Source organism: Schistocerca nitens, chromosome 10, assembly GCF_023898315.1.
Source record: "Schistocerca nitens isolate TAMUIC-IGC-003100 chromosome 10, iqSchNite1.1, whole genome shotgun sequence".
NCBI classification, from domain to species: domain Eukaryota; kingdom Metazoa; phylum Arthropoda; class Insecta; order Orthoptera; family Acrididae; genus Schistocerca; species Schistocerca nitens.
The window spans coordinates 132,006,283-132,028,192 of NC_064623.1; the positions used below are offsets into that span (position 1 = coordinate 132,006,283).

Sequence of the window (21,910 nt, forward strand, 5' to 3'; positions counted from 1 at the left end):
ATTATTCCGCAGACAAACACTATTCTCAATGTGTCCGTGAGGGTGTCTTTCAGGTTTCCTGCATTCTGTATCGAATCGTAGTTGGCCAAAATTAAAGTGGCGCGCACAACGTCGAAAATAGCGTTCGGCCACCGCTCTGAGTAAGACGAACGTGTTGTCCACTCTCTAGACTTCTTTGAGGTTAGGCCGTTATACCTAAGACAGATTTGCACTCGATGACACCTCGACAACAGCCGGTCCTCACATTTACGTCTTGCTCTCCTTATGTCAGTATACATCACATGAGCTGTGACGCTGGCTTTGCAACATCTTGCGTGTCTTTAGGCTCGCCGCGACCAACACTTACCATGCACTGTCCACAAAACATGGAGGCGCCGGGGCTTGAACCCGGGACCTTTCACATGCAAAGCGAACGCTCTACCAACTGAGCTACGCCCCCAAGGGCAACAAAGCTGCGCTGTTTTCCATTCTTTGCTACTCTGATGTGCACGGACCTGATGGTTGGTTGGTTTGTAGGGGTGAAGGGACCAGTGTACAAAGGCGCGGTCAAGTTCATATACACATGAGTTCCAAGTAGTTTCGATGCTCTGGTATTACGACTACAAATTACGTCTGTATTTAACGTCTTAAATTGAAAGGACAGTCGACTGATGACCACAGCAGTTGAGTCCCATAGTGCTCAGAGCCATTTTTTGAAAGGACAGTCACAAACCTTGTCGACAATCACACCGCGCCTGAGGTAACAAGCACATCTGAAGCCCAATTGTGCACTCGACTGTTCATGCCAACTCACTGCCTCGCACTTTACTACTGTGTACCACTCTTGTCGTCCAACTGCAAAACACTGGGCCACAACACGTTTCCGCGTCTCCATTGCACTGCGCAAACTACGAAACGCTCCCCAAACATGGCACTCACCCATGCAGACGACTTTTCCGACCTTCCACGACGCTCACGCAACGCTCACGCTAGTGAAAGCCTTATTTAGAGCTTGACGTCGCGCCCAAGCGAGTGAGCACATTTCGCCTACGGCTTAGGCCGCCCACCTAGTGTGGCTGCTCGGTGTCTGCAGGCAGCGAGGGGCTGCAAGCTTCCCGTGTTCGCGCCTGTGTCACCTCTGCTTGCTTGTCAGAGACAGAGTATCGCAAAACATACAACTCACTCCATGAATTGATTGCTACGGCATCTGTCATCAGCAGTCACAACTAGCAACACCAGTAGCAGCCGACTGCACGTAAAGAATGGGAATGTGCAGTGGGATTTTTGTGAACTCGGCGCAAGGCAGATCTTTCCGACATAGGTTTGAGAATCTTAAGGGCAGACTTGTACTGTTTCTAAATTCAGTGTAGCGGTGGGAGGAGGGTGCTTCCTGCGCGTAACATCACGCTTGCCAGTTGTGGCTGCTAATCGTTCGCTCGTATCTGCCTTGACACATTCGCTGGCTGTGAATTATCCCACTTGCGTGGCAGTGTGCGCATGTAGGTGTGTTAAAAATTCTGGAGGCGCTGGGTATCGATCCCAGTACCTCTCGCATGCTAAGCGAGCGCTCTACCATCTGAGCTACGCCCCCTGATGACAAATAGTGCTACATACAACCATATCAATATCACAGACCCCTTGCACTCCCATTATTCCGCAGACAAACACTATTCTCAATGTGTCCGTGAGGGTGTCTTTCAGGTTTCCTGCATTCTGTATCGAATCGTAGTTGGCCAAAATTAAAGTGGCGCGCACAACGTCGAAAATAGCGTTCGGCCACCGCTCTGAGTAAGACGAACGTGTTGTCCACTCTCTAGACTTCTTTGAGGTTAGGCCGTTATACCTAAGACAGATTTGCACTCGATGACACCTCGACAACAGCCGGTCCTCACATTTACGTCTTGCTCTCCTTATGTCAGTATACATCACATGAGCTGTGACGCTGGCTTTGCAACATCTTGCGTGTCTTTAGGCTCGCCGCGACCAACACTTACCATGCACTGTCCACAAAACATGGAGGCGCCGGGGCTTGAACCCGGGACCTTTCACATGCAAAGCGAACGCTCTACCAACTGAGCTACGCCCCCAAGGGCAACAAAGCTGCGCTGTTTTCCATTCTTTGCTACTCTGATGTGCACGGACCTGATGGTTGGTTGGTTTGTAGGGGTGAAGGGACCAGTGTACAAAGGCGCGGTCAAGTTCATATACACAAGAGTTCCAAGTAGTTTCGATGCTCTGGTATTACGACTACAAATTACGTCTGTATTTAACGTCTTAAATTGAAAGGACAGTCGACTGATGACCACAGCAGTTGAGTCCCATAGTGCTCAGAGCCATTTTTTGAAAGGACAGTCACAAACCTTGTCGACAATCACACCGCGCCTGAGGTAACAAGCACATCTGAAGCCCAATTGTGCACTCGACTGTTCATGCCAACTCACTGCCTCGCACTTTACTACTGTGTACCACTCTTGTCGTCCAACTGCAAAACACTGGGCCACAACACGTTTCCGCGTCTCCATTGCACTGCGCAAACTACGAAACGCTCCCCAAACATGGCACTCACCCATGCAGACGACTTTTCCGACCTTCCACGACGCTCACGCAACGCTCACGCTAGTGAAAGCCTTATTTAGAGCTTGACGTCGCGCCCAAGCGAGTGAGCACATTTCGCCTACGGCTTAGGCCGCCCACCTAGTGTGGCTGCTCGGTGTCTGCAGGCAGCGAGGGGCTGCAAGCTTCCCGTGTTCGCGCCTGTGTCACCTCTGCTTGCTTGTCAGAGACAGAGTATCGCAAAACATACAACTCACTCCATGAATTGATTGCTACGGCATCTGTCATCAGCAGTCACAACTAGCAACACCAGTAGCAGCCGACTGCACGTAAAGAATGGGAATGTGCAGTGGGATTTTTGTGAACTCGGCGCAAGGCAGATCTTTCCGACATAGGTTTGAGAATCTTAAGGGCAGACTTGTACTGTTTCTAAATTCAGTGTAGCGGTGGGAGGAGGGTGCTTCCTGCGCGTAACATCACGCTTGCCAGTTGTGGCTGCTAATCGTTCGCTCGTATCTGCCTTGACACATTCGCTGGCTGTGAATTATCCCACTTGCGTGGCAGTGTGCGCATGTAGGTGTGTTAAAAATTCTGGAGGCGCTGGGTATCGATCCCAGTACCTCTCGCATGCTAAGCGAGCGCTCTACCATCTGAGCTACGCCCCCTGATGACAAATAGTGCTACATACAACCATATCAATATCACAGACCCCTTGCACTCCCATTATTCCGCAGACAAACACTATTCTCAATGTGTCCGTGAGGGTGTCTTTCAGGTTTCCTGCATTCTGTATCGAATCGTAGTTGGCCAAAATTAAAGTGGCGCGCACAACGTCGAAAATAGCGTTCGGCCACCGCTCTGAGTAAGACGAACGTGTTGTCCACTCTCTAGACTTCTTTGAGGTTAGGCCGTTATACCTAAGACAGATTTGCACTCGATGACACCTCGACAACAGCCGGTCCTCACATTTACGTCTTGCTCTCCTTATGTCAGTATACATCACATGAGCTGTGACGCTGGCTTTGCAACATCTTGCGTGTCTTTAGGCTCGCCGCGACCAACACTTACCATGCACTGTCCACAAAACATGGAGGCGCCGGGGCTTGAACCCGGGACCTTTCACATGCAAAGCGAACGCTCTACCAACTGAGCTACGCCCCCAAGGGCAACAAAGCTGCGCTGTTTTCCATTCTTTGCTACTCTGATGTGCACGGACCTGATGGTTGGTTGGTTTGTAGGGGTGAAGGGACCAGTGTACAAAGGCGCGGTCAAGTTCATATACACAAGAGTTCCAAGTAGTTTCGATGCTCTGGTATTACGACTACAAATTACGTCTGTATTTAACGTCTTAAATTGAAAGGACAGTCGACTGATGACCACAGCAGTTGAGTCCCATAGTGCTCAGAGCCATTTTTTGAAAGGACAGTCACAAACCTTGTCGACAATCACACCGCGCCTGAGGTAACAAGCACATCTGAAGCCCAATTGTGCACTCGACTGTTCATGCCAACTCACTGCCTCGCACTTTACTACTGTGTACCACTCTTGTCGTCCAACTGCAAAACACTGGGCCACAACACGTTTCCGCGTCTCCATTGCACTGCGCAAACTACGAAACGCTCCCCAAACATGGCACTCACCCATGCAGACGACTTTTCCGACCTTCCACGACGCTCACGCAACGCTCACGCTAGTGAAAGCCTTATTTAGAGCTTGACGTCGCGCCCAAGCGAGTGAGCACATTTCGCCTACGGCTTAGGCCGCCCACCTAGTGTGGCTGCTCGGTGTCTGCAGGCAGCGAGGGGCTGCAAGCTTCCCGTGTTCGCGCCTGTGTCACCTCTGCTTGCTTGTCAGAGACAGAGTATCGCAAAACATACAACTCACTCCATGAATTGATTGCTACGGCATCTGTCATCAGCAGTCACAACTAGCAACACCAGTAGCAGCCGACTGCACGTAAAGAATGGGAATGTGCAGTGGGATTTTTGTGAACTCGGCGCAAGGCAGATCTTTCCGACATAGGTTTGAGAATCTTAAGGGCAGACTTGTACTGTTTCTAAATTCAGTGTAGCGGTGGGAGGAGGGTGCTTCCTGCGCGTAACATCACGCTTGCCAGTTGTGGCTGCTAATCGTTCGCTCGTATCTGCCTTGACACATTCGCTGGCTGTGAATTATCCCACTTGCGTGGCAGTGTGCGCATGTAGGTGTGTTAAAAATTCTGGAGGCGCTGGGTATCGATCCCAGTACCTCTCGCATGCTAAGCGAGCGCTCTACCATCTGAGCTACGCCCCCTGATGACAAATAGTGCTACATACAACCATATCAATATCACAGACCCCTTGCACTCCCATTATTCCGCAGACAAACACTATTCTCAATGTGTCCGTGAGGGTGTCTTTCAGGTTTCCTGCATTCTGTATCGAATCGTAGTTGGCCAAAATTAAAGTGGCGCGCACAACGTCGAAAATAGCGTTCGGCCACCGCTCTGAGTAAGACGAACGTGTTGTCCACTCTCTAGACTTCTTTGAGGTTAGGCCGTTATACCTAAGACAGATTTGCACTCGATGACACCTCGACAACAGCCGGTCCTCACATTTACGTCTTGCTCTCCTTATGTCAGTATACATCACATGAGCTGTGACGCTGGCTTTGCAACATCTTGCGTGTCTTTAGGCTCGCCGCGACCAACACTTACCATGCACTGTCCACAAAACATGGAGGCGCCGGGGCTTGAACCCGGGACCTTTCACATGCAAAGCGAACGCTCTACCAACTGAGCTACGCCCCCAAGGGCAACAAAGCTGCGCTGTTTTCCATTCTTTGCTACTCTGATGTGCACGGACCTGATGGTTGGTTGGTTTGTAGGGGTGAAGGGACCAGTGTACAAAGGCGCGGTCAAGTTCATATACACAAGAGTTCCAAGTAGTTTCGATGCTCTGGTATTACGACTACAAATTACGTCTGTATTTAACGTCTTAAATTGAAAGGACAGTCGACTGATGACCACAGCAGTTGAGTCCCATAGTGCTCAGAGCCATTTTTTGAAAGGACAGTCACAAACCTTGTCGACAATCACACCGCGCCTGAGGTAACAAGCACATCTGAAGCCCAATTGTGCACTCGACTGTTCATGCCAACTCACTGCCTCGCACTTTACTACTGTGTACCACTCTTGTCGTCCAACTGCAAAACACTGGGCCACAACACGTTTCCGCGTCTCCATTGCACTGCGCAAACTACGAAACGCTCCCCAAACATGGCACTCACCCATGCAGACGACTTTTCCGACCTTCCACGACGCTCACGCAACGCTCACGCTAGTGAAAGCCTTATTTAGAGCTTGACGTCGCGCCCAAGCGAGTGAGCACATTTCGCCTACGGCTTAGGCCGCCCACCTAGTGTGGCTGCTCGGTGTCTGCAGGCAGCGAGGGGCTGCAAGCTTCCCGTGTTCGCGCCTGTGTCACCTCTGCTTGCTTGTCAGAGACAGAGTATCGCAAAACATACAACTCACTCCATGAATTGATTGCTACGGCATCTGTCATCAGCAGTCACAACTAGCAACACCAGTAGCAGCCGACTGCACGTAAAGAATGGGAATGTGCAGTGGGATTTTTGTGAACTCGGCGCAAGGCAGATCTTTCCGACATAGGTTTGAGAATCTTAAGGGCAGACTTGTACTGTTTCTAAATTCAGTGTAGCGGTGGGAGGAGGGTGCTTCCTGCGCGTAACATCACGCTTGCCAGTTGTGGCTGCTAATCGTTCGCTCGTATCTGCCTTGACACATTCGCTGGCTGTGAATTATCCCACTTGCGTGGCAGTGTGCGCATGTAGGTGTGTTAAAAATTCTGGAGGCGCTGGGTATCGATCCCAGTACCTCTCGCATGCTAAGCGAGCGCTCTACCATCTGAGCTACGCCCCCTGATGACAAATAGTGCTACATACAACCATATCAATATCACAGACCCCTTGCACTCCCATTATTCCGCAGACAAACACTATTCTCAATGTGTCCGTGAGGGTGTCTTTCAGGTTTCCTGCATTCTGTATCGAATCGTAGTTGGCCAAAATTAAAGTGGCGCGCACAACGTCGAAAATAGCGTTCGGCCACCGCTCTGAGTAAGACGAACGTGTTGTCCACTCTCTAGACTTCTTTGAGGTTAGGCCGTTATACCTAAGACAGATTTGCACTCGATGACACCTCGACAACAGCCGGTCCTCACATTTACGTCTTGCTCTCCTTACGTCAGTATACATCACATGAGCTGTGACGCTGGCTTTGCAACATCTTGCGTGTCTTTAGGCTCGCCGCGACCAACACTTACCATGCACTGTCCACAAAACATGGAGGCGCCGGGGCTTGAACCCGGGACCTTTCACATGCAAAGCGAACGCTCTACCAACTGAGCTACGCCCCCAAGGGCAACAAAGCTGCGCTGTTTTCCATTCTTTGCTACTCTGATGTGCACGGACCTGATGGTTGGTTGGTTTGTAGGGGTGAAGGGACCAGTGTACAAAGGCGCGGTCAAGTTCATATACACAAGAGTTCCAAGTAGTTTCGATGCTCTGGTATTACGACTACAAATTACGTCTGTATTTAACGTCTTAAATTGAAAGGACAGTCGACTGATGACCACAGCAGTTGAGTCCCATAGTGCTCAGAGCCATTTTTTGAAAGGACAGTCACAAACCTTGTCGACAATCACACCGCGCCTGAGGTAACAAGCACATCTGAAGCCCAATTGTGCACTCGACTGTTCATGCCAACTCACTGCCTCGCACTTTACTACTGTGTACCACTCTTGTCGTCCAACTGCAAAACACTGGGCCACAACACGTTTCCGCGTCTCCATTGCACTGCGCAAACTACGAAACGCTCCCCAAACATGGCACTCACCCATGCAGACGACTTTTCCGACTTTCCACGACGCTCACGCAACGCTCACGCTAGTGAAAGCCTTATTTAGAGCTTGACGTCGCGCCCAAGCGAGTGAGCACATTTCGCCTACGGCTTAGGCCGCCCACCTAGTGTGGCTGCTCGGTGTCTGCAGGCAGCGAGGGGCTGCAAGCTTCCCGTGTTCGCGCCTGTGTCACCTCTGCTTGCTTGTCAGAGACAGAGTATCGCAAAACATACAACTCACTCCATGAATTGATTGCTACGGCATCTGTCATCAGCAGTCACAACTAGCAACACCAGTAGCAGCCGACTGCACGTAAAGAATGGGAATGTGCAGTGGGATTTTTGTGAACTCGGCGCAAGGCAGATCTTTCCGACATAGGTTTGAGAATCTTAAGGGCAGACTTGTACTGTTTCTAAATTCAGTGTAGCGGTGGGAGGAGGGTGCTTCCTGCGCGTAACATCACGCTTGCCAGTTGTGGCTGCTAATCGTTCGCTCGTATCTGCCTTGACACATTCGCTGGCTGTGAATTATCCCACTTGCGTGGCAGTGTGCGCATGTAGGTGTGTTAAAAATTCTGGAGGCGCTGGGTATCGATCCCAGTACCTCTCGCATGCTAAGCGAGCGCTCTACCATCTGAGCTACGCCCCCTGATGACAAATAGTGCTACATACAACCATATCAATATCACAGACCCCTTGCACTCCCATTATTCCGCAGACAAACACTATTCTCAATGTGTCCGTGAGGGTGTCTTTCAGGTTTCCTGCATTCTGTATCGAATCGTAGTTGGCCAAAATTAAAGTGGCGCGCACAACGTCGAAAATAGCGTTCGGCCACCGCTCTGAGTAAGACGAACGTGTTGTCCACTCTCTAGACTTCTTTGAGGTTAGGCCGTTATACCTAAGACAGATTTGCACTCGATGACACCTCGACAACAGCCGGTCCTCACATTTACGTCTTGCTCTCCTTACGTCAGTATACATCACATGAGCTGTGACGCTGGCTTTGCAACATCTTGCGTGTCTTTAGGCTCGCCGCGACCAACACTTACCATGCACTGTCCACAAAACATGGAGGCGCCGGGGCTTGAACCCGGGACCTTTCACATGCAAAGCGAACGCTCTACCAACTGAGCTACGCCCCCAAGGGCAACAAAGCTGCGCTGTTTTCCATTCTTTGCTACTCTGATGTGCACGGACCTGATGGTTGGTTGGTTTGTAGGGGTGAAGGGACCAGTGTACAAAGGCGCGGTCAAGTTCATATACACAAGAGTTCCAAGTAGTTTCGATGCTCTGGTATTACGACTACAAATTACGTCTGTATTTAACGTCTTAAATTGAAAGGACAGTCGACTGATGACCACAGCAGTTGAGTCCCATAGTGCTCAGAGCCATTTTTTGAAAGGACAGTCACAAACCTTGTCGACAATCACACCGCGCCTGAGGTAACAAGCACATCTGAAGCCCAATTGTGCACTCGACTGTTCATGCCAACTCACTGCCTCGCACTTTACTACTGTGTACCACTCTTGTCGTCCAACTGCAAAACACTGGGCCACAACACGTTTCCGCGTCTCCATTGCACTGCGCAAACTACGAAACGCTCCCCAAACATGGCACTCACCCATGCAGACGACTTTTCCGACCTTCCACGACGCTCACGCAACGCTCACGCTAGTGAAAGCCTTATTTAGAGCTTGACGTCGCGCCCAAGCGAGTGAGCACATTTCGCCTACGGCTTAGGCCGCCCACCTAGTGTGGCTGCTCGGTGTCTGCAGGCAGCGAGGGGCTGCAAGCTTCCCGTGTTCGCGCCTGTGTCACCTCTGCTTGCTTGTCAGAGACAGAGTATCGCAAAACATACAACTCACTCCATGAATTGATTGCTACGGCATCTGTCATCAGCAGTCACAACTAGCAACACCAGTAGCAGCCGACTGCACGTAAAGAATGGGAATGTGCAGTGGGATTTTTGTGAACTCGGCGCAAGGCAGATCTTTCCGACATAGGTTTGAGAATCTTAAGGGCAGACTTGTACTGTTTCTAAATTCAGTGTAGCGGTGGGAGGAGGGTGCTTCCTGCGCGTAACATCACGCTTGCCAGTTGTGGCTGCTAATCGTTCGCTCGTATCTGCCTTGACACATTCGCTGGCTGTGAATTATCCCACTTGCGTGGCAGTGTGCGCATGTAGGTGTGTTAAAAATTCTGGAGGCGCTGGGTATCGATCCCAGTACCTCTCGCATGCTAAGCGAGCGCTCTACCATCTGAGCTACGCCCCCTGATGACAAATAGTGCTACATACAACCATATCAATATCACAGACCCCTTGCACTCCCATTATTCCGCAGACAAACACTATTCTCAATGTGTCCGTGAGGGTGTCTTTCAGGTTTCCTGCATTCTGTATCGAATCGTAGTTGGCCAAAATTAAAGTGGCGCGCACAACGTCGAAAATAGCGTTCGGCCACCGCTCTGAGTAAGACGAACGTGTTGTCCACTCTCTAGACTTCTTTGAGGTTAGGCCGTTATACCTAAGACAGATTTGCACTCGATGACACCTCGACAACAGCCGGTCCTCACATTTACGTCTTGCTCTCCTTACGTCAGTATACATCACATGAGCTGTGACGCTGGCTTTGCAACATCTTGCGTGTCTTTAGGCTCGCCGCGACCAACACTTACCATGCACTGTCCACAAAACATGGAGGCGCCGGGGCTTGAACCCGGGACCTTTCACATGCAAAGCGAACGCTCTACCAACTGAGCTACGCCCCCAAGGGCAACAAAGCTGCGCTGTTTTCCATTCTTTGCTACTCTGATGTGCACGGACCTGATGGTTGGTTGGTTTGTAGGGGTGAAGGGACCAGTGTACAAAGGCGCGGTCAAGTTCATATACACAAGAGTTCCAAGTAGTTTCGATGCTCTGGTATTACGACTACAAATTACGTCTGTATTTAACGTCTTAAATTGAAAGGACAGTCGACTGATGACCACAGCAGTTGAGTCCCATAGTGCTCAGAGCCATTTTTTGAAAGGACAGTCACAAACCTTGTCGACAATCACACCGCGCCTGAGGTAACAAGCACATCTGAAGCCCAATTGTGCACTCGACTGTTCATGCCAACTCACTGCCTCGCACTTTACTACTGTGTACCACTCTTGTCGTCCAACTGCAAAACACTGGGCCACAACACGTTTCCGCGTCTCCATTGCACTGCGCAAACTACGAAACGCTCCCCAAACATGGCACTCACCCATGCAGACGACTTTTCCGACCTTCCACGACGCTCACGCAACGCTCACGCTAGTGAAAGCCTTATTTAGAGCTTGACGTCGCGCCCAAGCGAGTGAGCACATTTCGCCTACGGCTTAGGCCGCCCACCTAGTGTGGCTGCTCGGTGTCTGCAGGCAGCGAGGGGCTGCAAGCTTCCCGTGTTCGCGCCTGTGTCACCTCTGCTTGCTTGTCAGAGACAGAGTATCGCAAAACATACAACTCACTCCATGAATTGATTGCTACGGCATCTGTCATCAGCAGTCACAACTAGCAACACCAGTAGCAGCCGACTGCACGTAAAGAATGGGAATGTGCAGTGGGATTTTTGTGAACTCGGCGCAAGGCAGATCTTTCCGACATAGGTTTGAGAATCTTAAGGGCAGACTTGTACTGTTTCTAAATTCAGTGTAGCGGTGGGAGGAGGGTGCTTCCTGCGCGTAACATCACGCTTGCCAGTTGTGGCTGCTAATCGTTCGCTCGTATCTGCCTTGACACATTCGCTGGCTGTGAATTATCCCACTTGCGTGGCAGTGTGCGCATGTAGGTGTGTTAAAAATTCTGGAGGCGCTGGGTATCGATCCCAGTACCTCTCGCATGCTAAGCGAGCGCTCTACCATCTGAGCTACGCCCCCTGATGACAAATAGTGCTACATACAACCATATCAATATCACAGACCCCTTGCACTCCCATTATTCCGCAGACAAACACTATTCTCAATGTGTCCGTGAGGGTGTCTTTCAGGTTTCCTGCATTCTGTATCGAATCGTAGTTGGCCAAAATTAAAGTGGCGCGCACAACGTCGAAAATAGCGTTCGGCCACCGCTCTGAGTAAGACGAACGTGTTGTCCACTCTCTAGACTTCTTTGAGGTTAGGCCGTTATACCTAAGACAGATTTGCACTCGATGACACCTCGACAACAGCCGGTCCTCACATTTACGTCTTGCTCTCCTTACGTCAGTATACATCACATGAGCTGTGACGCTGGCTTTGCAACATCTTGCGTGTCTTTAGGCTCGCCGCGACCAACACTTACCATGCACTGTCCACAAAACATGGAGGCGCCGGGGCTTGAACCCGGGACCTTTCACATGCAAAGCGAACGCTCTACCAACTGAGCTACGCCCCCAAGGGCAACAAAGCTGCGCTGTTTTCCATTCTTTGCTACTCTGATGTGCACGGACCTGATGGTTGGTTGGTTTGTAGGGGTGAAGGGACCAGTGTACAAAGGCGCGGTCAAGTTCATATACACAAGAGTTCCAAGTAGTTTCGATGCTCTGGTATTACGACTACAAATTACGTCTGTATTTAACGTCTTAAATTGAAAGGACAGTCGACTGATGACCACAGCAGTTGAGTCCCATAGTGCTCAGAGCCATTTTTTGAAAGGACAGTCACAAACCTTGTCGACAATCACACCGCGCCTGAGGTAACAAGCACATCTGAAGCCCAATTGTGCACTCGACTGTTCATGCCAACTCACTGCCTCGCACTTTACTACTGTGTACCACTCTTGTCGTCCAACTGCAAAACACTGGGCCACAACACGTTTCCGCGTCTCCATTGCACTGCGCAAACTACGAAACGCTCCCCAAACATGGCACTCACCCATGCAGACGACTTTTCCGACCTTCCACGACGCTCACGCAACGCTCACGCTAGTGAAAGCCTTATTTAGAGCTTGACGTCGCGCCCAAGCGAGTGAGCACATTTCGCCTACGGCTTAGGCCGCCCACCTAGTGTGGCTGCTCGGTGTCTGCAGGCAGCGAGGGGCTGCAAGCTTCCCGTGTTCGCGCCTGTGTCACCTCTGCTTGCTTGTCAGAGACAGAGTATCGCAAAACATACAACTCACTCCATGAATTGATTGCTACGGCATCTGTCATCAGCAGTCACAACTAGCAACACCAGTAGCAGCCGACTGCACGTAAAGAATGGGAATGTGCAGTGGGATTTTTGTGAACTCGGCGCAAGGCAGATCTTTCCGACATAGGTTTGAGAATCTTAAGGGCAGACTTGTACTGTTTCTAAATTCAGTGTAGCGGTGGGAGGAGGGTGCTTCCTGCGCGTAACATCACGCTTGCCAGTTGTGGCTGCTAATCGTTCGCTCGTATCTGCCTTGACACATTCGCTGGCTGTGAATTATCCCACTTGCGTGGCAGTGTGCGCATGTAGGTGTGTTAAAAATTCTGGAGGCGCTGGGTATCGATCCCAGTACCTCTCGCATGCTAAGCGAGCGCTCTACCATCTGAGCTACGCCCCCTGATGACAAATAGTGCTACATACAACCATATCAATATCACAGACCCCTTGCACTCCCATTATTCCGCAGACAAACACTATTCTCAATGTGTCCGTGAGGGTGTCTTTCAGGTTTCCTGCATTCTGTATCGAATCGTAGTTGGCCAAAATTAAAGTGGCGCGCACAACGTCGAAAATAGCGTTCGGCCACCGCTCTGAGTAAGACGAACGTGTTGTCCACTCTCTAGACTTCTTTGAGGTTAGGCCGTTATACCTAAGACAGATTTGCACTCGATGACACCTCGACAACAGCCGGTCCTCACATTTACGTCTTGCTCTCCTTACGTCAGTATACATCACATGAGCTGTGACGCTGGCTTTGCAACATCTTGCGTGTCTTTAGGCTCGCCGCGACCAACACTTACCATGCACTGTCCACAAAACATGGAGGCGCCGGGGCTTGAACCCGGGACCTTTCACATGCAAAGCGAACGCTCTACCAACTGAGCTACGCCCCCAAGGGCAACAAAGCTGCGCTGTTTTCCATTCTTTGCTACTCTGATGTGCACGGACCTGATGGTTGGTTGGTTTGTAGGGGTGAAGGGACCAGTGTACAAAGGCGCGGTCAAGTTCATATACACAAGAGTTCCAAGTAGTTTCGATGCTCTGGTATTACGACTACAAATTACGTCTGTATTTAACGTCTTAAATTGAAAGGACAGTCGACTGATGACCACAGCAGTTGAGTCCCATAGTGCTCAGAGCCATTTTTTGAAAGGACAGTCACAAACCTTGTCGACAATCACACCGCGCCTGAGGTAACAAGCACATCTGAAGCCCAATTGTGCACTCGACTGTTCATGCCAACTCACTGCCTCGCACTTTACTACTGTGTACCACTCTTGTCGTCCAACTGCAAAACACTGGGCCACAACACGTTTCCGCGTCTCCATTGCACTGCGCAAACTACGAAACGCTCCCCAAACATGGCACTCACCCATGCAGACGACTTTTCCGACCTTCCACGACGCTCACGCAACGCTCACGCTAGTGAAAGCCTTATTTAGAGCTTGACGTCGCGCCCAAGCGAGTGAGCACATTTCGCCTACGGCTTAGGCCGCCCACCTAGTGTGGCTGCTCGGTGTCTGCAGGCAGCGAGGGGCTGCAAGCTTCCCGTGTTCGCGCCTGTGTCACCTCTGCTTGCTTGTCAGAGACAGAGTATCGCAAAACATACAACTCACTCCATGAATTGATTGCTACGGCATCTGTCATCAGCAGTCACAACTAGCAACACCAGTAGCAGCCGACTGCACGTAAAGAATGGGAATGTGCAGTGGGATTTTTGTGAACTCGGCGCAAGGCAGATCTTTCCGACATAGGTTTGAGAATCTTAAGGGCAGACTTGTACTGTTTCTAAATTCAGTGTAGCGGTGGGAGGAGGGTGCTTCCTGCGCGTAACATCACGCTTGCCAGTTGTGGCTGCTAATCGTTCGCTCGTATCTGCCTTGACACATTCGCTGGCTGTGAATTATCCCACTTGCGTGGCAGTGTGCGCATGTAGGTGTGTTAAAAATTCTGGAGGCGCTGGGTATCGATCCCAGTACCTCTCGCATGCTAAGCGAGCGCTCTACCATCTGAGCTACGCCCCCTGATGACAAATAGTGCTACATACAACCATATCAATATCACAGACCCCTTGCACTCCCATTATTCCGCAGACAAACACTATTCTCAATGTGTCCGTGAGGGTGTCTTTCAGGTTTCCTGCATTCTGTATCGAATCGTAGTTGGCCAAAATTAAAGTGGCGCGCACAACGTCGAAAATAGCGTTCGGCCACCGCTCTGAGTAAGACGAACGTGTTGTCCACTCTCTAGACTTCTTTGAGGTTAGGCCGTTATACCTAAGACAGATTTGCACTCGATGACACCTCGACAACAGCCGGTCCTCACATTTACGTCTTGCTCTCCTTACGTCAGTATACATCACATGAGCTGTGACGCTGGCTTTGCAACATCTTGCGTGTCTTTAGGCTCGCCGCGACCAACACTTACCATGCACTGTCCACAAAACATGGAGGCGCCGGGGCTTGAACCCGGGACCTTTCACATGCAAAGCGAACGCTCTACCAACTGAGCTACGCCCCCAAGGGCAACAAAGCTGCGCTGTTTTCCATTCTTTGCTACTCTGATGTGCACGGACCTGATGGTTGGTTGGTTTGTAGGGGTGAAGGGACCAGTGTACAAAGGCGCGGTCAAGTTCATATACACAAGAGTTCCAAGTAGTTTCGATGCTCTGGTATTACGACTACAAATTACGTCTGTATTTAACGTCTTAAATTGAAAGGACAGTCGACTGATGACCACAGCAGTTGAGTCCCATAGTGCTCAGAGCCATTTTTTGAAAGGACAGTCACAAACCTTGTCGACAATCACACCGCGCCTGAGGTAACAAGCACATCTGAAGCCCAATTGTGCACTCGACTGTTCATGCCAACTCACTGCCTCGCACTTTACTACTGTGTACCACTCTTGTCGTCCAACTGCAAAACACTGGGCCACAACACGTTTCCGCGTCTCCATTGCACTGCGCAAACTACGAAACGCTCCCCAAACATGGCACTCACCCATGCAGACGACTTTTCCGACCTTCCACGACGCTCACGCAACGCTCACGCTAGTGAAAGCCTTATTTAGAGCTTGACGTCGCGCCCAAGCGAGTGAGCACATTTCGCCTACGGCTTAGGCCGCCCACCTAGTGTGGCTGCTCGGTGTCTGCAGGCAGCGAGGGGCTGCAAGCTTCCCGTGTTCGCGCCTGTGTCACCTCTGCTTGCTTGTCAGAGACAGAGTATCGCAAAACATACAACTCACTCCATGAATTGATTGCTACGGCATCTGTCATCAGCAGTCACAACTAGCAACACCAGTAGCAGCCGACTGCACGTAAAGAATGGGAATGTGCAGTGGGATTTTTGTGAACTCGGCGCAAGGCAGATCTTTCCGACATAGGTTTGAGAATCTTAAGGGCAGACTTGTACTGTTTCTAAATTCAGTGTAGCGGTGGGAGGAGGGTGCTTCCTGCGCGTAACATCACGCTTGCCAGTTGTGGCTGCTAATCGTTCGCTCGTATCTGCCTTGACACATTCGCTGGCTGTGAATTATCCCACTTGCGTGGCAGTGTGCGCATGTAGGTGTGTTAAAAATTCTGGAGGCGCTGGGTATCGATCCCAGTACCTCTCGCATGCTAAGCGAGCGCTCTACCATCGGAGCTACGCCCCCTGATGACAAATAGTGCTACATACAACCATATCAATATCACAGACCCCTTGCACTCCCATTATTCCGCAGACAAACACTATTCTCAATGTGTCCGTGAGGGTGTCTTTCAGGTTTCCTGCATTCTGTATCGAATCGTAGTTGGCCAAAATTAAAGTGGCGCGCACAACGTCGAAAATAGCGTTCGGCCACCGCTCTGAGTAAGACGAACGTGTTGTCCACTCTCTAGACTTCTTTGAGGTTAGGCCGTTATACCTAAGACAGATTTGCACTCGATGACACCTCGACAACAGCCGGTCCTCACATTTACGTCTTGCTCTCCTTACGTCAGTATACATCACATGAGCTGTGACGCTGGCTTTGCAACATCTTGCGTGTCTTTAGGCTCGCCGCGACCAACACTTACCATGCACTGTCCACAAAACATGGAGGCGCCGGGGCTTGAACCCGGGACCTTTCACATGCAAAGCGAACGCTCTACCAACTGAGCTACGCCCCCAAGGGCAACAAAGCTGCGCTGTTTTCCATTCTTTGCTACTCTGATGTGCACGGACCTGATGGTTGGTTGGTTTGTAGGGGTGAAGGGACCAGTGTACAAAGGCGCGGTCAAGTTCATATACACAAGAGTTCCAAGTAGTTTCGATGCTCTGGTATTACGACTACAAATTACGTCTGTATTTAACGTCTTAAATTGAAAGGACAGTCGACTGATGACCACAGCAGTTGAGTCCCATAGTGCTCAGAGCCATTTTTTGAAAGGACAGTCACAAACCTTGTCGACAATCACACCGCGCCTGAGGTAACAAGCACATCTGAAGCCCAATTGTGCACTCGACTGTTCATGCCAACTCACTGCCTCGCACTTTACTACTGTGTACCACTCTTGTCGTCCAACTGCAAAACACTGGGCCACAACACGTTTCCGCGTCTCCATTGCACTGCGCAAACTACGAAACGCTCCCCAAACATGGCACTCACCCATGCAGACGACTTTTCCGACCTTCCACGACGCTCACGCAACGCTCACGCTAGTGAAAGCCTTATTTAGAGCTTGACGTCGCGCCCAAGCGAGTGAGCACATTTCGCCTACGGCTTAGGCCGCCCACCTAGTGTGGCTGCTCGGTGTCTGCAGGCAGCGAGGGGCTGCAAGCTTCCCGTGTTCGCGCCTGTGTCACCTCTGCTTGCTTGTCAGAGACAGAGTATCGCAAAACATACAACTCACTCCATGAATTGATTGCTACGGCATCTGTCATCAGCAGTCACAACTAGCAACACCAGTAGCAGCCGACTGCACGTAAAGAATGGGAATGTGCAGTGGGATTTTTGTGAACTCGGCGCAAGGCAGATCTTTCCGACATAGGTTTGAGAATCTTAAGGGCAGACTTGTACTGTTTCTAAATTCAGTGTAGCGGTGGGAGGAGGGTGCTTCCTGCGCGTAACATCACGCTTGCCAGTTGTGGCTGCTAATCGTTCGCTCGTATCTGCCTTGACACATTCGCTGGCTGTGAATTATCCCACTTGCGTGGCAGTGTGCGCATGTAGGTGTGTTAAAAATTCTGGAGGCGCTGGGTATCGATCCCAGTACCTCTCGCATGCTAAGCGAGCGCTCTACCATCTGAGCTACGCCCCCTGATGACAAATAGTGCTACATACAACCATATCAATATCACAGACCCCTTGCACTCCCATTATTCCGCAGACAAACACTATTCTCAATGTGTCCGTGAGGGTGTCTTTCAGGTTTCCTGCATTCTGTATCGAATCGTAGTTGGCCAAAATTAAAGTGGCGCGCACAACGTCGAAAATAGCGTTCGGCCACCGCTCTGAGTAAGACGAACGTGTTGTCCACTCTCTAGACTTCTTTGAGGTTAGGCCGTTATACCTAAGACAGATTTGCACTCGATGACACCTCGACAACAGCCGGTCCTCACATTTACGTCTTGCTCTCCTTACGTCAGTATACATCACATGAGCTGTGACGCTGGCTTTGCAACATCTTGCGTGTCTTTAGGCTCGCCGCGACCAACACTTACCATGCACTGTCCACAAAACATGGAGGCGCCGGGGCTTGAACCCGGGACCTTTCACATGCAAAGCGAACGCTCTACCAACTGAGCTACGCCCCCAAGGGCAACAAAGCTGCGCTGTTTTCCATTCTTTGCTACTCTGATGTGCACGGACCTGATGGTTGGTTGGTTTGTAGGGGTGAAGGGACCAGTGTACAAAGGCGCGGTCAAGTTCATATACACAAGAGTTCCAAGTAGTTTCGATGCTCTGGTATTACGACTACAAATTACGTCTGTATTTAACGTCTTAAATTGAAAGGACAGTCGACTGATGACCACAGCAGTTGAGTCCCATAGTGCTCAGAGCCATTTTTTGAAAGGACAGTCACAAACCTTGTCGACAATCACACCGCGCCTGAGGTAACAAGCACATCTGAAGCCCAATTGTGCACTCGACTGTTCATGCCAACTCACTGCCTCGCACTTTACTACTGTGTACCACTCTTGTCGTCCAACTGCAAAACACTGGGCCACAACACGTTTCCGCGTCTCCATTGCACTGCGCAAACTACGAAACGCTCCCCAAACATGGCACTCACCCATGCAGACGACTTTTCCGACCTTCCACGACGCTCACGCAACGCTCACGCTAGTGAAAGCCTTATTTAGAGCTTGACGTCGCGCCCAAGCGAGTGAGCACATTTCGCCTACGGCTTAGGCCGCCCACCTAGTGTGGCTGCTCGGTGTCTGCAGGCAGCGAGGGGCTGCAAGCTTCCCGTGTTCGCGCCTGTGTCACCTCTGCTTGCTTGTCAGAGACAGAGTATCGCAAAACATACAACTCACTCCATGAATTGATTGCTACGGCATCTGTCATCAGCAGTCACAACTAGCAACACCAGTAGCAGCCGACTGCACGTAAAGAATGGGAATGTGCAGTGGGATTTTTGTGAACTCGGCGCAAGGCAGATCTTTCCGACATAGGTTTGAGAATCTTAAGGGCAGACTTGTACTGTTTCTAAATTCAGTGTAGCGGTGGGAGGAGGGTGCTTCCTGCGCGTAACATCACGCTTGCCAGTTGTGGCTGCTAATCGTTCGCTCGTATCTGCCTTGACACATTCGCTGGCTGTGAATTATCCCACTTGCGTGGCAGTGTGCGCATGTAGGTGTGTTAAAAATTCTGGAGGCGCTGGGTATCGATCCCAGTACCTCTCGCATGCTAAGCGAGCGCTCTACCATCTGAGCTACGCCCCCTGATGACAAATAGTGCTACATACAACCATATCAATATCACAGACCCCTTGCACTCCCATTATTCCGCAGACAAACACTATTCTCAATGTGTCCGTGAGGGTGTCTTTCAGGTTTCCTGCATTCTGTATCGAATCGTAGTTGGCCAAAATTAAAGTGGCGCGCACAACGTCGAAAATAGCGTTCGGCCACCGCTCTGAGTAAGACGAACGTGTTGTCCACTCTCTAGACTTCTTTGAGGTTAGGCCGTTATACCTAAGACAGATTTGCACTCGATGACACCTCGACAACAGCCGGTCCTCACATTTACGTCTTGCTCTCCTTACGTCAGTATACATCACATGAGCTGTGACGCTGGCTTTGCAACATCTTGCGTGTCTTTAGGCTCGCCGCGACCAACACTTACCATGCACTGTCCACAAAACATGGAGGCGCCGGGGCTTGAACCCGGGACCTTTCACATGCAAAGCGAACGCTCTACCAACTGAGCTACGCCCCCAAGGGCAACAAAGCTGCGCTGTTTTCCATTCTTTGCTACTCTGATGTGCACGGACCTGATGGTTGGTTGGTTTGTAGGGGTGAAGGGACCAGTGTACAAAGGCGCGGTCAAGTTCATATACACAAGAGTTCCAAGTAGTTTCGATGCTCTGGTATTACGACTACAAATTACGTCTGTATTTAACGTCTTAAATTGAAAGGACAGTCGACTGATGACCACAGCAGTTGAGTCCCATAGTGCTCAGAGCCATTTTTTGAAAGGACAGTCACAAACCTTGTCGACAATCACACCGCGCCTGAGGTAACAAGCACATCTGAAGCCCAATTGTGCACTCGACTGTTCATGCCAACTCACTGCCTCGCACTTTACTACTGTGTACCACTCTTGTCGTCCAACTGCAAAACACTGGGCCACAACACGTTTCCGCGTCTCCATTGCACTGCGCAAACTACGAAACGCTCCCCAAACATGGCACTCACCCATGCAGACGACTTTTCCGACCTTCCACGACGCTCACGCAACGCTCACGCTAGTGAAAGCCTTATTTAGAGCTTGACGTCGCGCCCAAGCGAGTGAGCACATTTCGCCTACGGCTTAGGCCGCCCACCTAGTGTGGCTGCTCGGTGTCTGCAGGCAGCGAGGGGCTGCAAGCTTCCCGTGTTCGCGCCTGTGTCACCTCTGCTTGCTTGTCAGAGACAGAGTATCGCAAAACATACAACTCACTCCATGAATTGATTGCTACGGCATCTGTCATCAGCAGTCACAACTAGCAACACCAGTAGCAGCCGACTGCACGTAAAGAATGGGAATGTGCAGTGGGATTTTTGTGAACTCGGCGCAAGGCAGATCTTTCCGACATAGGTTTGAGAATCTTAAGGGCAGACTTGTACTGTTTCTAAATTCAGTGTAGCGGTGGGAGGAGGGTGCTTCCTGCGCGTAACATCACGCTTGCCAGTTGTGGCTGCTAATCGTTCGCTCGTATCTGCCTTGACACATTCGCTGGCTGTGAATTATCCCACTTGCGTGGCAGTGTGCGCATGTAGGTGTGTTAAAAATTCTGGAGGCGCTGGGTATCGATCCCAGTACCTCTCGCATGCTAAGCGAGCGCTCTACCATCTGAGCTACGCCCCCTGATGACAAATAGTGCTACATACAACCATATCAATATCACAGACCCCTTGCACTCCCATTATTCCGCAGACAAACACTATTCTCAATGTGTCCGTGAGGGTGTCTTTCAGGTTTCCTGCATTCTGTATCGAATCGTAGTTGGCCAAAATTAAAGTGGCGCGCACAACGTCGAAAATAGCGTTCGGCCACCGCTCTGAGTAAGACGAACGTGTTGTCCACTCTCTAGACTTCTTTGAGGTTAGGCCGTTATACCTAAGACAGATTTGCACTCGATGACACCTCGACAACAGCCGGTCCTCACATTTACGTCTTGCTCTCCTTACGTCAGTATACATCACATGAGCTGTGACGCTGGCTTTGCAACATCTTGCGTGTCTTTAGGCTCGCCGCGACCAACACTTACCATGCACTGTCCACAAAACATGGAGGCGCCGGGGCTTGAACCCGGGACCTTTCACATGCAAAGCGAACGCTCTACCAACTGAGCTACGCCCCCAAGGGCAACAAAGCTGCGCTGTTTTCCATTCTTTGCTACTCTGATGTGCACGGACCTGATGGTTGGTTGGTTTGTAGGGGTGAAGGGACCAGTGTACAAAGGCGCGGTCAAGTTCATATACACAAGAGTTCCAAGTAGTTTCGATGCTCTGGTATTACGACTACAAATTACGTCTGTATTTAACGTCTTAAATTGAAAGGACAGTCGACTGATGACCACAGCAGTTGAGTCCCATAGTGCTCAGAGCCATTTTTTGAAAGGACAGTCACAAACCTTGTCGACAATCACACCGCGCCTGAGGTAACAAGCACATCTGAAGC

At 50.6% G+C, this 21,910-nt stretch overlaps 27 non-coding genes across 27 annotated transcripts; all 27 read right to left on the minus strand.

Annotated features, from left to right (window-relative positions):
• Positions 1-366: 366 nt before the first annotated feature.
• On the minus strand, positions 367-439 carry Trnaa-ugc (transfer RNA alanine (anticodon UGC)). Its single transcript has one exon. It is a non-coding gene; the product is annotated as a tRNA-Ala (tRNA).
• A 1,058-nt stretch (positions 440-1,497) lies between these two features.
• On the minus strand, positions 1,498-1,570 carry Trnaa-agc (transfer RNA alanine (anticodon AGC)). Its single transcript has one exon. It is a non-coding gene; the product is annotated as a tRNA-Ala (tRNA).
• Positions 1,571-1,993: 423 nt separating this feature from the next.
• On the minus strand, positions 1,994-2,066 carry Trnaa-ugc (transfer RNA alanine (anticodon UGC)). Its single transcript has one exon. It is a non-coding gene; the product is annotated as a tRNA-Ala (tRNA).
• A 1,058-nt stretch (positions 2,067-3,124) lies between these two features.
• On the minus strand, positions 3,125-3,197 carry Trnaa-agc (transfer RNA alanine (anticodon AGC)). The gene has a single exon. It is a non-coding gene; the product is annotated as a tRNA-Ala (tRNA).
• A 423-nt stretch (positions 3,198-3,620) lies between these two features.
• Positions 3,621-3,693, minus strand: Trnaa-ugc (transfer RNA alanine (anticodon UGC)). The gene has a single exon. It is a non-coding gene; the product is annotated as a tRNA-Ala (tRNA).
• Positions 3,694-4,751: 1,058 nt separating this feature from the next.
• Trnaa-agc (transfer RNA alanine (anticodon AGC)) lies at positions 4,752-4,824 on the minus strand. The gene has a single exon. It is a non-coding gene; the product is annotated as a tRNA-Ala (tRNA).
• Positions 4,825-5,247: 423 nt separating this feature from the next.
• Trnaa-ugc (transfer RNA alanine (anticodon UGC)) lies at positions 5,248-5,320 on the minus strand. Its single transcript has one exon. It is a non-coding gene; the product is annotated as a tRNA-Ala (tRNA).
• Positions 5,321-6,378: 1,058 nt separating this feature from the next.
• On the minus strand, positions 6,379-6,451 carry Trnaa-agc (transfer RNA alanine (anticodon AGC)). The gene has a single exon. It is a non-coding gene; the product is annotated as a tRNA-Ala (tRNA).
• A 423-nt stretch (positions 6,452-6,874) lies between these two features.
• Positions 6,875-6,947, minus strand: Trnaa-ugc (transfer RNA alanine (anticodon UGC)). Its single transcript has one exon. It is a non-coding gene; the product is annotated as a tRNA-Ala (tRNA).
• A 1,058-nt stretch (positions 6,948-8,005) lies between these two features.
• On the minus strand, positions 8,006-8,078 carry Trnaa-agc (transfer RNA alanine (anticodon AGC)). Its single transcript has one exon. It is a non-coding gene; the product is annotated as a tRNA-Ala (tRNA).
• A 423-nt stretch (positions 8,079-8,501) lies between these two features.
• On the minus strand, positions 8,502-8,574 carry Trnaa-ugc (transfer RNA alanine (anticodon UGC)). The gene has a single exon. It is a non-coding gene; the product is annotated as a tRNA-Ala (tRNA).
• Positions 8,575-9,632: 1,058 nt separating this feature from the next.
• On the minus strand, positions 9,633-9,705 carry Trnaa-agc (transfer RNA alanine (anticodon AGC)). The gene has a single exon. It is a non-coding gene; the product is annotated as a tRNA-Ala (tRNA).
• Positions 9,706-10,128: 423 nt separating this feature from the next.
• Trnaa-ugc (transfer RNA alanine (anticodon UGC)) lies at positions 10,129-10,201 on the minus strand. The gene has a single exon. It is a non-coding gene; the product is annotated as a tRNA-Ala (tRNA).
• Positions 10,202-11,259: 1,058 nt separating this feature from the next.
• On the minus strand, positions 11,260-11,332 carry Trnaa-agc (transfer RNA alanine (anticodon AGC)). The gene has a single exon. It is a non-coding gene; the product is annotated as a tRNA-Ala (tRNA).
• Positions 11,333-11,755: 423 nt separating this feature from the next.
• Trnaa-ugc (transfer RNA alanine (anticodon UGC)) lies at positions 11,756-11,828 on the minus strand. The gene has a single exon. It is a non-coding gene; the product is annotated as a tRNA-Ala (tRNA).
• Positions 11,829-12,886: 1,058 nt separating this feature from the next.
• On the minus strand, positions 12,887-12,959 carry Trnaa-agc (transfer RNA alanine (anticodon AGC)). Its single transcript has one exon. It is a non-coding gene; the product is annotated as a tRNA-Ala (tRNA).
• A 423-nt stretch (positions 12,960-13,382) lies between these two features.
• Trnaa-ugc (transfer RNA alanine (anticodon UGC)) lies at positions 13,383-13,455 on the minus strand. Its single transcript has one exon. It is a non-coding gene; the product is annotated as a tRNA-Ala (tRNA).
• A 1,058-nt stretch (positions 13,456-14,513) lies between these two features.
• On the minus strand, positions 14,514-14,586 carry Trnaa-agc (transfer RNA alanine (anticodon AGC)). Its single transcript has one exon. It is a non-coding gene; the product is annotated as a tRNA-Ala (tRNA).
• A 423-nt stretch (positions 14,587-15,009) lies between these two features.
• Trnaa-ugc (transfer RNA alanine (anticodon UGC)) lies at positions 15,010-15,082 on the minus strand. Its single transcript has one exon. It is a non-coding gene; the product is annotated as a tRNA-Ala (tRNA).
• A 1,058-nt stretch (positions 15,083-16,140) lies between these two features.
• Positions 16,141-16,213, minus strand: Trnaa-agc (transfer RNA alanine (anticodon AGC)). The gene has a single exon. It is a non-coding gene; the product is annotated as a tRNA-Ala (tRNA).
• Positions 16,214-16,636: 423 nt separating this feature from the next.
• Trnaa-ugc (transfer RNA alanine (anticodon UGC)) lies at positions 16,637-16,709 on the minus strand. Its single transcript has one exon. It is a non-coding gene; the product is annotated as a tRNA-Ala (tRNA).
• Positions 16,710-17,767: 1,058 nt separating this feature from the next.
• Trnaa-agc (transfer RNA alanine (anticodon AGC)) lies at positions 17,768-17,840 on the minus strand. Its single transcript has one exon. It is a non-coding gene; the product is annotated as a tRNA-Ala (tRNA).
• Positions 17,841-18,263: 423 nt separating this feature from the next.
• On the minus strand, positions 18,264-18,336 carry Trnaa-ugc (transfer RNA alanine (anticodon UGC)). Its single transcript has one exon. It is a non-coding gene; the product is annotated as a tRNA-Ala (tRNA).
• A 1,058-nt stretch (positions 18,337-19,394) lies between these two features.
• On the minus strand, positions 19,395-19,467 carry Trnaa-agc (transfer RNA alanine (anticodon AGC)). Its single transcript has one exon. It is a non-coding gene; the product is annotated as a tRNA-Ala (tRNA).
• Positions 19,468-19,890: 423 nt separating this feature from the next.
• On the minus strand, positions 19,891-19,963 carry Trnaa-ugc (transfer RNA alanine (anticodon UGC)). The gene has a single exon. It is a non-coding gene; the product is annotated as a tRNA-Ala (tRNA).
• Positions 19,964-21,021: 1,058 nt separating this feature from the next.
• On the minus strand, positions 21,022-21,094 carry Trnaa-agc (transfer RNA alanine (anticodon AGC)). The gene has a single exon. It is a non-coding gene; the product is annotated as a tRNA-Ala (tRNA).
• A 423-nt stretch (positions 21,095-21,517) lies between these two features.
• Positions 21,518-21,590, minus strand: Trnaa-ugc (transfer RNA alanine (anticodon UGC)). The gene has a single exon. It is a non-coding gene; the product is annotated as a tRNA-Ala (tRNA).
• Between the last annotated feature and the right edge of the window lie 320 nt (positions 21,591-21,910).